Source organism: Erinaceus europaeus, chromosome 3, assembly GCF_950295315.1.
Source record: "Erinaceus europaeus chromosome 3, mEriEur2.1, whole genome shotgun sequence".
Classification (NCBI taxonomy): domain Eukaryota; kingdom Metazoa; phylum Chordata; class Mammalia; order Eulipotyphla; family Erinaceidae; genus Erinaceus; species Erinaceus europaeus.
This window is the reverse complement of record NC_080164.1, coordinates 39,267,960-39,282,414: the sequence shown is the minus strand read 5'-3', so window position 1 is coordinate 39,282,414 and position 14,455 is coordinate 39,267,960. Positions and strand designations below refer to the sequence as shown.

Here is a 14,455-nt window from a genome sequence, read left to right as displayed (position 1 = left end):
TTCCCATCTGCAGAGGGAAAGTTTCAATGAGTAGTGAAGCTGTGCTGCAGGTATCTCTTTCTCACTCCATCTCTACCTCTCCCCTCCTTCTAGATTTATCTCTGACTCTACCAATAAATAAATGAACAAAATGTTTTTTAAGTTGTCTATGAAGCAACTTAGAAATATGTATGGGAATGGGTGGTGGCTCACCTGGTTGAGCACACCTGGTACAATGCCCAAGGACCCAAATTCGAGCCTCCAGTCCCCACCTACAGGGGGAAAGCTTTACGAGTGGTGAAACAGGGCTGCCAGTGTCTCTCTGTCTCTATCCTTCTTGATCACCCCATTCCTTCTTGGTTTCTGGTTGTCTCTAGCCAATAAATAAATTTTTTAAAAATAACTTTAAAAAAAAATCTGGGGTTGGGCAGTAGCGCAACCGGTTAAGCGCACGTGCGCAAAGTACAAGAACAGGCATGAGGATCCCAGTTCAAGCCCCTGGCTCCCCACCTGTAAGGGAGTTGCTTCACAGGTGGTGAAGCAGGTCTGCGGGTGTCTATCTTTCTCTCCCCCTCTCTGTCTTCCCCTCCTCTCTCCATTTCTCTCTGTCCTATCCAACAACAATGACATTAATGGCAACAATAATAATAACCACAACAACAATAATAAAAAAAAAAAAAAACACCAGAGTAACAAAAGGGAAAAAATGGCCTCCAGGAGCAGTGGATTCATGGTGCAGGCACCAAGCCCCAGCAATAACTCTGGAGGCAAAAAAAAAAAACAGAAATCTATATGAAGGGACTATCTGAGACAGTTCACCTAGTATAGCATACAAGATGCCAACTGCAAGGCCTTCAGTTCAAGCTCTGGCATCACATGGAGGTAGCATGGAAAGCACAAAGTGAGTTTCATGAATGGTGGAGCTCTGCTAAATGTCTTTCTTCTCCTCCCTCCTTTTCTCCTGCTCTCTAAATAACTAAATGAGGATCAGGCAGTGGAGCATCTGGTAGAGCACATGTACTACAAAGTGTAAGAATTTTGTTTCAAGCCCATGTATACCATTTGCAGGGGGTGGGGGGAAGAGCTTTGTGAGTGGTAAAGCAGTACTCTTTTCTCTATATATTCCCCCCCCACTCTCAGTTTCTCTCTGTCTCTATCCAAAAATACGTAAAATAAAATAAATAAGTCATTCCCAGGTGGCTGTTCAGTAGTATCACAAATGTGAAGCTCTAGATTCAGTGCTACATAAAAATAAGAATACTTTTTCAATTCCAAAAACTATGTTATGTACAAAAAGCTGCCAATTGTGACACACCAATTTTACTGCAAATCTGGATATTTAAGCAATTATAAATGGGTACAAAAATTAGGAAGTAGGGAAAGGCATACTCAGTTGAGCACATACATTACCCCTCACAAGCCCCCGGTCCCCACCTGCAGGAGGAAAGCTATGCAAGTGGTGAAGCAGTGCTGCAGGTGTCTCTCTGTCTCGCTCCTTCTCTATCACCCCCTTCCCTCTTGATTTCTGGCTATCTCTATCCAATAAATAAAGATTAAAAAAAAGAGGGAGTTGGCGGTAGCGCAGCCAGTTAAGTGCATGTAGCGCAAAGCGCAAGGACAGGCATAAGGATCCCGGTTCCAGCCCCCGACTCCCCACCTGCAGGGGAGTCGCTTCACAGGTGGTGAAGCAGGTCTGCAGGTATCTTTCTCTCCCCCTCTGTTTTCCCCTCCTCTCTCCATTTCTCTCAGTCCTAGCTAACAACAACATCAATAACAACAACAATAATAACCACAACAATAAAAAACAAAGACAACAAAAGGGAAAATAAATATTTTTTAAAATTAAAAAAACAACAACAACAAAATGTGGAGGTGGGGGGAGGAAGGCCTACTGCTCAGTTTCATCCTTAGGTCTCTATCAGTTTAGAGTGTGACTTTAGTGGTGGACACTGAGGAGAGCTTGTAACAGAGTTCCTGGGCAGAAGAGAGAGCATTTTGTTAATGATGGTGGGAAGTGAACAAGGCAGTTGAAATGTTAACCTCTCATCACAAACAAATGTGTCATTTAGAACTTTATGTAATAAACGACACCCCAAAGAAATACCTAGTAAAGAAAAAGTTGTCAGGAAAAGGTCACTGTTTTCCCTGGATACAAGTTATGGAATGCACCTAATTTTTTTTTTAAAGATTACCTTTATTTATATTTGGATAGAGACAGTCAGATATCGAGAAGGAAGGGGGAGATAGGGAGAGAGACAGACCTGCAGCACTGCTTCACCACTTGTAAAGCATGTTAGTTGTTGGGCTCAGGCAAAAATTAGTGAAGTCATGGCCCCCCTTGGGATATACCTAGAATAGACTTCCTAGCTCCAACACAAAGATCCCAAATTTCATCTGCTATACTTTTATCTTTAGGTTCCTGATTATTAAAAAAAAAAAAAAAAGAAGAAGTTCTGCTTTGTATGTTAATGCTTTTCAGCCACCAAGTTGCAGATGCTACCATGACGCCAACATGACTTCCCTGAGCAGACAACCTTACCAATGTGTCCTGAAACCCCACCTCCCCAGAGCCCTACTGCAGTAGGAAAAGATAGAAACAGGCTGGGAATATGGATTGACCTGTCAACACGCATGTTCAACAGAGAAGCAATTACAGAAGGTAGGCCTTCCACCTTCTGCTCCCCATAAAGATCTTTGGTCTATACTCCCAGAGGGACAGAGAATAAAGAAACTCCCAATGGAGGGGAGGAGATATGGAACTCTGGTGGTGGGAATTGTACCCCTCTTATCCAACAATTTTGTCAATCATTAGTAAATCACTAATAAAAAATAAAAATAAAAGAAATACTGTGCTCATTTATTAACACCGGTACCTGGCAAGAAATGCACCTTACCTGGTGAGCTTACTCTTCAACAACTTGGTTGCTGTTGGCAGTAGTGGTTTTTTATCTGGGTTTTTGGTTTTTATTTATTTGGTGTGTTTTTGTTTGTTTGTTTGTTTGTCTTTGTTTTTTGCTTTTTAAGTGAAGGTCCCTGAGATGAAGAAATTCTCTGGGCCAGTAAAATAGCTCACTTGGATAGCTTGCTGCTTTGCCATGTGTGTGACCCAAATTCAGACCTCCGCTGCACTGAAGGAAGCTTTGCTGGTATGGTCTCTTTCACTCTCTCTCTGCCTCTATGCCTCGACTCTTCATCTGCACTATTCCAGCCTTTAAGTTCATGACTGATCAACAATTTGTTTGGTTTTGTATGTTAACTCTGTTTTCAGCCACCAGGTTCCAGATGCCATCAGGATGCCGACCAGGCTTCCTTGGACAGACGACCCCACCAATGTGTCCTGGAGCTTGGCTTTCCCAGAGCCCCACCCTATTAGGGAAAGAGAGAGACAGGCTGGGAGTATGGGTCGATCTGCCAACACCCATGTTCAGTGGAGAAGCAATTACAAAGCTAGACCTTCCACCTTCTGCATCCCATAATGACCTTGGGTCCATACTCCAGAGGTTTAAAGAATAGGAAAGCTATCAGGGGAGGGGATGGGATACGGAGTTCTGGTGGTGGGGACTGTGTGGAGTTGTACCCCTCTTACCCTATGGTTTTGTCAATGTTTCCTTTTTATAAACAAATAAATAAATAAGAAAGAAAGAAATGGGGGGGGCGGACCTGGAGAGAGAGGGAAGAAAGGAAGGAAGGGTGGATGGAAGGGAAAGTGAATGGAAGGTAGTAAGGGAGAAAGATAACCAGTAACATAATGCCCTAAAAGATAAACAAACAAATAAATAACCCTTTCCAAGTTGTTTCAGAGAGCTGTGTCTACACAAGATAAATCAAGGGGGGGGGGGTCATATGAGGAGAACTTGGGTAAATGGAGGAAGATACAGGAGCAGCTTAGAGAAGGACTGGGCTGTTGGTGGTGGTGTTTATTTGTTTGTTTTGTTTTGTTTTGATAGAGACAGAGAGGCAGAAGAGAGTGAAAGATCATAGCACCAAGGCTTCCTTCAATGCTGGGGGGACTGGGCTCAAGCCTGAGTTCCTTATATGGCAAAGCAGCCCACTATCCAGATGAGCTATTTCACCAGTCTGACTTAGGCTGTTGCTACTGACTTCAAAGATGGAAGGAGTCCACAAACCAAGGAATAAGAGGAAGGCAAGTTCAGTGGTTCTTCCTGTGGTAAACAGGAAGGAACAGAATAGCTATCATTGCCTTGATTTTAGCTCTGTGATTATTGGACTTCTAACCTCATGGCTATAAGAAGTAATGTGCAGTTCTTTAAAACCCACGTTGTCTAAAGTGTTAGAACAGCAACAGAAATTAAGAGCACCTCACACAATTCAATACACAGCCAGCCACCTCTCTCCACATCCCATCTCCCAATGTGCAGTTAGAAAGAGGGTATATCTTCCTTGTCCTCTGTTACTTCCAATTTCTATATATTTGCTTCTTGATTCAATCTTTGCAAAACAGGGTAAGAGAAACTACTTAACAGTTTTCCTAAGCAAAGAGGTGGCTCAGTGTATAGTACACACTTTGCATGTGTTAGGTCCTGAGTTTGATCCCCAGCACTGCATTAAATAGCTAAGCAGTGCTCTGTTCTTGTGATCTCTCTTTCGGTAAAGATAATAATAATAATTTCATTAAAATGTTGATGCTTTAAAAAATTATTTAAAAAAAAAAAGTCACCCTGACCAATTAATCTGTCTGGTAGTGTTGAGAAAAAATAGCAAGATCTTTTTTCTGTCTACAGCAAAATAAAGGTTTGGAAATGGCAATTTCATGCTTCACTCTTAGAATTATAGACATAGCACACATGTGTTCACCCTTCCTCAGAATCATAGCACACACTCATGTCCAATGGAGAAGCAATTACAGATGCCAGACCTTCCACCTTCTTCACGCTATAAAGAGTTTTGGTCCATACCCCTAGAGGGATAAATGTTAGGGGAAGATGACCAGAGGGCTCTGATCTCCAATTCCATCAGAACCCAGAAAGAGAAGAGGAAGAAAAAAAGGGGAAAGACACTCAGAAGTAGTAGGTGTGACATAGAAAGGAAGAGAAAGCAGGACCATAGAAAAAATTGGAAAATATATATTAATATAGATAGTTATGGAAATAATATTCAACCCATATCTGTCATCTTGAGAGAACGACTGCAGTTTCCAGCAGAGGAAATGGGGAGACAGAACTCTGGTGGAGAGAAGGGTGTGGAATTGTTCCATTATAATTTTGTAACTCATTAACAAAGGAGATTTTTAAAAAAGAAGTCAAGGCACAACAACATCAACTATTAAAACGTAGTTCAGGGGGGTTGGGCAGTAGCACAGCGAGTTAAACGCACTTGGCAGACCGGCCCTAAGGATCTCAGTTTGAGTCCCCAACTCCCCACCTGCTGTGAAGTCACTTCACAGGCAGTGAAGAAGGTCTGCAGGTGTCTTTCTCTCCTCCTCTCTATCTTCCCCTCCTCTCTCCATTTCTCTCTGTCCTATCCAACAATGACATCAATAACAACAACAACAATAATAATAACTGCAACAACAATAAAAAACAAGGGCAACAAAAAGGGGGAAAGCAAAAAAAATACGTAGTTCAGGTGATGTTCTCTCAGTTGCATAAAATATTTGTAGATAAGATGGTTCTGCCTTCAATGAACAATGCAGACAGCACACACAATGTCTTACATAATATCTTCACTGTTTCTAATTCTTGTATCTCATTAAATATGCTTATTTCAATCATCATCTATGATTTTATATTTCAGAAGTTTAAAAAGACTTGGACATAAGCTAATTATTTCATTCTTGTTTTCTTTTCCTGATATTATAAAGAGGTTGTGTGGTCCAGGAGGTGGCGCAATGGATAGTGTTGGGCTCTCAGGCATGAGGTCCTGAGTTCAAACCCTGGTGGCACATGTACTAGAGTGATAACTGGTCTCTCTCTCTCTCTCTCTCCCTCTCCCTGTCCCTCTCTCCCTCTCTCTGTATCTCTCTCTTCCTATCCCTCTCATTAACAAAGAAAGCATATTAAAAAAATAAGAGGTTGAAAAAGAGTGTGTAATATTGGCACCAGGTGATGGTGTACCTGGTTGAGTGCACATATTACCATACACAAGGACCTGGGTTCAAGCCCCTTGGTCCCCACCTATAGAGGTAAAGTTTCACAAGCAGTGAAGCAGTGTTGATGGTGTCTCTCTGTCTCTCTCTATCCTTCTCTGTTCCCCCTCCCTCCCAATTTCTCTCTATCTTATCAAATTAAATAAAGTTTAAAAAAAGAAAAGAGGGAGTCAGGCAGCAGTGCAATGCGTTAAGCGCAGATGGAGCAAAGCACAAGGACCAGTGTAAGGATCCCGGTTCGAACCCCCGGCTCCCCACCTGCAGGGGAGTCGCTTCACAGGTGGTGAAGCAGGTCTGCAGGTGTCTATCTTTCTCTCCCCCCTCTGTCTTCCCCTCCTCTCCCCATTTCTCTCTGTCCTATCCAACAATGGTAACATCAACAACAATAGTAACTATAACAACAATTAAAACAACAAGGGCAACAAAAAGGAAATAAATAAATATTTTTTAAAAAAAAAGATCAACTATCAAAAATGCAGGTACAGGATCCAGGCAATGACACACCCAATAGAGTACATGCATTACAGTATACAGGGTTCTACCCTCCACCTGCAGGAAGTAAGCTTAGTGAGCTTAGTGAAGCATTGTTACAGGTGTCTCTCTCCTTCCCTGTGTACCTCTCCCTTCCTTCTCAATTTCTCTCTGTCTATTAAAAAGGGAAAAAAATGGGAGAGAATATAGGCACCAAGACTATATTAGAGCAAATTAATATTTATCAAAATGCAGCCACAGGCAGAAGGCAGGGCTAACTGCCATCACTTTGTGAAAGATGAAAACCCAAAGAAGTTAATTGTATTAATGGCTACTATACTGAGAAAGAAGAGCAATTCAGGGATGCAGAACTACCTGAGTGACAGTAATCAACCGGCATTCAATTTGCTTCATTCTCAAGAAGTTTATAGAGCTAGGAACTGCAAGTCTGGAGAGGAATAATGGCAAACATGCAAAAATTTAAAAAAAAATCTAAATAGATCATCTGTTTCAGAGTGGGTAAAGTACAGCTGCTACAGTTTTTTATGAAGCAGTATAGTGTAAAATTACCTTCCTCCTTCTCACACAAATAGAAAATATAGTTTTTCTCATAGAAGAGGAGAATCATCAGTGGGGGGAGTAAATAATATAATGGTTATGCAAAGAGACTCTCATGCCTGAGGCTCCACAGTCCAAGGTTCAATCCCTCACACCACCATAAGCCAGAGCTGAGTAGTGCTCTGATTAAATAATAATAATAATAATCACATATATATATATATATATATCCCTAACTACATATTTTAACATTACAGTGAAATCTCATAAAAGTTTAATAGTAAGCACTCTCAAGACTGCTACTGGGTAAAACCATAAAAATAATTTAACTCTAGTCATTTTGGTGACAGATCTGTCTGTATCTGTGTCTAATTCTGTATCTTTGATTAAGCAAATGAGTGATAAAATGACTTTTCTGAAACTAGTCAAAATGATGGTTTTTAAGGGTTCAAATGGTCCTCTTATATAGTATGATGAAAGCTTCAGAGTATTAAAAAGTCACAAAATATTTCACCATATTTTATCTGGGCTCTTTCTTATAATTCAAATAAGTAGATAAGATAGGTTGGATAATATTATTCCCATTGAAAAAATGAAGACACTGGGGATTAGAAAAACTGGGTTACTTGGCCACTGCCAAAAAACTTCTAGACAAAGAATCATCAGATGTTCAAACTTAAATCCAGCTGAAATTCCATGTGTCCATGTTCTTCCTTCCTTCCCTTCTTCCTTCCTTTCTTCCTTCCTTCCTTCCTTCCTTATAGATAAAATAAATTGAGTGGGGGGAGAGGATAAAAGAGAAAGAAAGAGACAGACACTTTGCAGCACTGCTTCACCACTCATTAAGTTCCCCCACAGATAAGGACCTGGGGCTTGAAGTTAGGTTCTTCTTCTTCTTTTTTTTTTTTTTCTAATCTTTGTGTATTTATTGGATAGAGATAGCCAGAAATCAAGAGGGAAGGAGGTGATGGAGAGGGAGAGAGACAGAGAGACACCTGCAGTCCTGCTTCACCACTTGTGAAACTTTCCCCCTGCAAAAGGGGACTGGGGGCTCAAACCCAGGTCTTTGTGCATTGCAACATGTGCACTCAACCAGGTGCACCACCACCTGGTCCCCTTGAACTTAGGTTCTTAACCATGGTAATGTGTGCTCTACCATGTGTGCCATGACCCAGCCCCAGGATCTGTTTGTTTAACACTGTATTTTTGTATTAAAGAGGGAGAAAAGAAAGAGAGAGAAGCAGACATCACTCTGGTATATGTTCTCTCAGGGATCAAACGCAGGACCTCAGGCTTGAGAGTCCAATGCCTTCTTCTTCTAGCGTTTGCCCTTCTTCCGTAGCCAGTCAACAGGTCAGGTTGAAAGCTTTCAGGAGCTGCTTGTTGCTGGCTTTGAAAGTGACTGGGATCCATGTGGATTCAGTCGGCTAGGAAGGATCGTCAGTTTCCCCAATGAATGGGTACTCACGAGATGCACCACGAGAAGGTCGATCCTTATCTACTGCATCACCTCCTAGACCTCCTGAGGTCTGTGCTCTTTATGTTGCCTTAGCACTGCATTATAGTCCCTTTCCTGGGCACATTTCATTGCTGAAAGTGAGTTGTGGTTGTTAGCCTGTTAGTTCTTTACAATTAGCTATAATGGTAAAATTAAAAAAAAAAAATTGTAATGTATTTGATTTAAAAAATACTGTATAAGATTGGGGAGCTAGGGGCTTGCATGTTGTAACATGTACACTCTACCAGATGAGCCACCTCCTGGCCCCCCTCATGTGTTTTCCATGCTCTCAGAAAGCAATAACATGGTATTTTTGGTCTATTGTCACTATCTAGTGAACCAAATCAGCAAGAAACAACTGGAGATCATAAGAGGGAAGAATCACGAGAAATGCCTTGACAGCTTCCACTTTTGCAGGAGACACAGGTACCAGAGCCTATAAGTATTAACAAAGTATACAAAATTCCCTTGAGAAACTCAAAATTATACTCATTAACTTACAGCACTGAGAAAGAAAAGTGGTCAACTTAATAACAGGTAGCAGGTACCTTGGTTACAGTTCTTTATCAAAAACCCTCCCTCACAGAACCACACTGAGATCAATGCAGGCATACTGGGAGAAGAGTGGGCAGAGAAAACTTTTGTTTTAAACAGCAGGGACAGAACAGGGTCAGAACAGGCTCTAACCTTGTATCCCAGTAAACTAGAGAAAACCACAGCTCTATCCAGGCAGATTAGCTTCTCAGGGTTCTAACAGATTGTTTTCTACAAGAAAAAGAAAGAAATTTCTTCATTCTGGGCTACTTAAATATCTATTTCTCATCCTCCCTCCACCTCACCTCACTCCATCACCGCCACCACCACCACCACCCAGAAAAATAAATAAATAAATAAATCAAAGATCTAGAATGTTGTTACCATGCAAAAGGATCCAGGTTCAAGCCCCCACTCACCACTTGCAGGGGGAAAGCTCCACAAGTAGTAAAGTAGTGCAACATATGCCTCTCTTTCTCTCTTCTTCTCTATCTCCCCATCCCTCTTAAGTTGTCTCTGTCCTACCAAATAAAGAGAGAAGGGAAAGGAAGGGAAGGGGAGGGGAGGGGAGGGGAGGGGAGGGGAGGGGAGGGGAGGGGAGGGGAGGGGAGGAGAGGAGAGGAGAGGAGAGGAGAGGAGAGGAGAGGAGAGGAGAGGAGAGGAGAGGAGAGGAGAGGAGAGGAGAGGAGAGAGGATAGATGGCCACAGAGAGTGGTGGATTCATCATGCAGGTATTAAACCCAGCAATAACCCTACTGGTGATAAAAGTAAATAAATAAACAAATGTCCGGAAGGCATGAAAAGGAAAACAAAAATCTCTGAATTCAAATAATTGTGTTATTAACAACATGCTTCACTTCATTCATTCATTCATTATTTCAAGTGTTATGGCTTGAAGTCCAGTGTCAGCCTTTTAACACTGCATGGGGCTAACACCTGCCCCTACCTGCTCCTTGCAGTGCCCAAGACTGATGTGTATTGTCCTTGCTCTACTTACATGTGCAAGCAAGCGCAGTCCCTATCAATCAGCAAGAGAATTTACAGTTGCTCTCCTCCAGTAACCAGGTCCTGAATGACTAACCTGGAGCTGCCCTCCCTAGGACAAACCTGAAGCTTCAGTCCCCTGACATGGGAGCCCCTCCTTCCTCTGATCACTAGACTCCTTTGCATCTCATTATCTTTTCCAGTTTTCCCCACCAACTTTTCTATTTCAACTCTTCTCCATACACTTTCCTTCTAAGTAAGCTTCTTTTCCCACTGGGCTGATGAGTTTCCCATATAAATTTCCTGTCCACTGATGAGCTGTAACATCAGGATCCCCACAAATACGTTAGACTAAACAAACTGATGAAGTCCCCCCTGCCTAGAACTACAGTCACTTAAATGAGAGATTTCCCAGCTAACCCCAACCTAAGTTAACCACATCCAACAACTGAACATATCCTTAGCTTCCCCATACCTTCTCTCCATCCCTACCACCAACCCTGTTCAGTCCTTGCTTAATGGATGTTTTAATAACCTTTTAACCACCTTTCCTGTGATGAATCTCTGTAACCCAAACCCACTTTATCAAATCAAATTTATACCTCAGATTTTCAAACAAAGGCCTCATGTCTCCCCCACTCCCAAACTCTAAGAATGAAAAGACAGAAGCATAAACTCTGTTTCCAATGAAATGTGGAAATATCTCTAATCCAAAAACAGAGCATTAAGAGAAGACCTACAAACACGAAGTCAGTGATGAGAGGAGCAGGAGAATGGGACACAGCCAGAAAAAGCACAGGTCTCCATGGAAGCACACACTTACAGAGGAGACACCAGGAATAAATGGCATCAGCAATAGACATGGGTTAGTGGTAGTTGTTCCCACCTACATGCTTCAAGAAGGACAAGCAGGGCAGGAGAGACACTGGCATTTCATCAGGAGGCAGCCTGGCTCTGAGAGCAGAGGGATATGCTGAGGGCAGTTAAGCTGCACTATGGACAGTCTCCAGCTGTCAGTCTCCAGGGTAGACAGCTCAAGAGCTACTCACAATCAATATCTGTGTCATAAGAATTCCTAATCATAGACCTGGTTCAACTGCACTTCAGATTCTAGAGAAACAGACAGAAAGAAAGGTTCACTGAAGAAATGAAAAGATACAGGAGGAGGCAGACAAGAGGCCAGCAGTGAGGAGAGACAAAGGAGACACTAGAAAATGACCAGGTGCATGATGGTGCAGGGTCTTTAAGTTGATGGTGGCAGTGGTGTGCTGACACCTATTACAGGGAGATAAGAAATTGTACTCATTGGGAGTATGGACTAACCAGTCAACGTCCATGTTCAGCGGGGAAGCAATTAAAGAAGCCAGACCTTCCACCTTCTGCAACCCACAACAACCCTGGGTCCATGCTCCCAGAGAGATAGAGAATGGGAAAGCTATCAGGGGAGGGGATGGGTTATGGAGATTGGGTGGTAGGAATTGTGTGGAGTTGTACCCCTCCTACCCTATGGTTTTGTTAATTTTTCCTTTCTTAAATAAAAAATAAATCAAAAAAAAAATAAATTGTACTCATGTGACAACTGTCTCATACAATATTATTTACCTAATAAAATGGAAGTAGAAAGGAGGAAGATGATGACTACAAAAAAGAAGACAAAGACAAGGAGAACAAGGAGGACAAGGACAGTGACAGTGATGACAAGGAGAAAACACTAATCCAAACATGTTGCCACAAAGGAGCAAACAGTTGTGGTTATACACATCAACACATACAACATTTAATGAAGCAATCACCTATTCAGAAAAGCATATGTAAATCTTTAATCAACATTAAAGTATCATTAACCTCAACGGTGTAAGTGAATAGTATTTATACTAGTGACCTGTTGATGTTGGATCGCAAGCTGTCAAGTCCAATCTAGTGTTGTGCTCAGCACAAGAATATTTTTCAAGTCAAAGTATACGACTTGAAATAATCACAGTCCTCAAAACCAAATACAGCTACTCAGTACTAACAAAACTTTCAGCACTGTCAAGGACCCCTCCCATTTGATCCCATCAAAATTTCCCACACCCTCCACCTTCCAGCTCCAACATCACATCAACAAGCCATGTATAACAAGCCATGGTACAAATTAATTGGAATCCCCTGAGAATGCAGATTCTGATTCTGACAACAAAGTCTCTGTTGCTCAGGGAACCACACTCTGAATAGTAACTCTTGAGAACTTCCTGCCTCACCCACAGAACCTCTTGATGTATCAAAACCTGGGTGGTTTTACCATAGCATAGATTTTATTAATTTATATTTTTTTAAAAGACTGGTATAAAGAGAGAGATGATCAGAGCATCACTGTGCATATACCAGAGATTGAACTCAGGTCCTTATGCATTTAAGTACAACCCTCTAGACATCATGCCACATTCCAGATTGCTCATGGCATAGATTTTGAAAAGCCAGATGCTCCCCACCTCTGAACCTTTATCTTCCACTCAGGTAACAGGTTTCTCAAAGCCTGTTTACACCCAGTATAGCAGCTTGTCCTCAGTGCATTGTTCCAGCTCAGTAAACACTGCAGCCCTTATTTGAACACTCTGTCAGTGTCAGCTTTCACTGACTCCTGGGGTTGCCCTGCTTCTCACATAAATTCTGAATTGCTAAAAACAAAACAAAACAAAAAACTACCTTAGGATACCCTGATCCCTTCTACTTATAAATATTTAACATTTATCCAAAAAAATTAAGCATAAATGCCTTCATATAACAAGTGAAACACAGACCATAAGAGAAGGCCAAGGCCATCTTAGGGGTTGAGGTCAGACAGCAAGGTTGCCATCCTGGTTCCATCTCTCTTTAGGGATATAATCCATCTGGGCTTCCAGTCCCCACTATTTATCCATAATACAGGGGCGAGGCTATACCTACATGGTAGAATTTGATTTTCTTCCTATCTGAGTCAAAATTATTTCATTTATTTTATTTATATTCTACAGGATCGGGATAGTTTCACATGGGGCATGGGAGATGGTTATGCAGGGGGAACCAGAGCACCACTTCAGCACACAAAGATGGCATCAGGAATCTCAGGCATGCAAGTTCTGCATTCTACCAGTTGAGCTACTGTGCCAGCCCATCCTCTTATCTGATTTAAAAGACAAGGGCATGGTCCGGAAGGTGGCGTAGTGGATAAAGCATTGGATTCTCAATCATGAGGTCCTGAGTTCGATCTCCAGCAGCACATGTACCAGAATAATGTCTTGTTCTTTCTCTCCTCCTATCTTTCTCATAAATAAATAAATAAATTCTAAAAAAATAATAATAATAAAAAAGACAAGGGCATTGACCAATATATATTTTTAATTTTTTTATATTTACTTATTTTTCCTTTTGTTGCCCTTGTTTTTTCATTGTTGTTGTAGTTATTATTGTTGTTGTTATTGATGTCGTTGTTGTTACATAGGACAGAGAGAAATGGAGAGGAAGGGAAGACAGAGGGGGAGAGATAGATAGACACCTGCAGACCTGCTTCACCACCTGTGAAGCGACTCCCCTGCAGGTGGGGAGCCGGAGGCTCAAACCAGGATCCTTACACATGATTGAACACACATATTACAGTGTGCATGGAACTGGGTTCAGGTCTCTGATTCCCTCCTGTAGGGGAGAAACTTCATGAATGGTGAAATAGTACCATCTCTCTATCCCCTTTCTTCTTAAATTCTGTCTCCATTCAAAGAAAAAAAATTAAGTATGGAAAATAAAACAATACAAAACCCCAGAAAGGAGCTGGGGATACAGCACAATGGTTATGCAAAGTCTTTCATGCCTGAGGCACCAGAGGTTCCACGTTCAATCCCCAGCACCACCATAAGCCAGACTTGAGCAGTGCTCTAGTAAGGGGGGGGGGGGGGGGACTCCCCAGAAAGGATTAAAACTGAGTTGAAAGTGTTAAAACAAGAGCAAGAAGCAGGGATGGGAACTACAAGGAGGATGTTTCCAGGAAAACAAAGCAACACAAATTATGGGAATCTGGCAAGTCAACCACAGAAAAAATCACAACACTTGACTCTGCAGAGCTGGTGACAAGATGGTTAAGACTTATGAATGAGAGGCCAGGAAATTAACAAATGAAGGTAAATAAAAACAAAACAACTAAAGAAAGGAAGTATTTACATTCATGGAGGAAACGAAAAGTTGTATTAACAAAAAGAAAATGAAGTCACAGTATCCTATTTAAATCAATAGTAGCAATGCCTGTATGGTTAGAAAACTGAAAAAGTTGTCTCTATCCAATTTTTTTTTAAGTATGGAAAATCAAACTATACAAA

The 14,455-nt window shown here is 41.6% G+C and overlaps 1 protein-coding gene across 1 annotated transcript in view; it reads right to left on the bottom strand.

The window, feature by feature from the left end:
* The window catches only part of EIPR1 (EARP complex and GARP complex interacting protein 1), a 208,610-nt gene that overhangs the window by 191,375 nt on the left and 2,780 nt on the right, over positions 1 to 14,455 (bottom strand). The gene's annotated exons all lie outside the window — the stretch shown is intronic.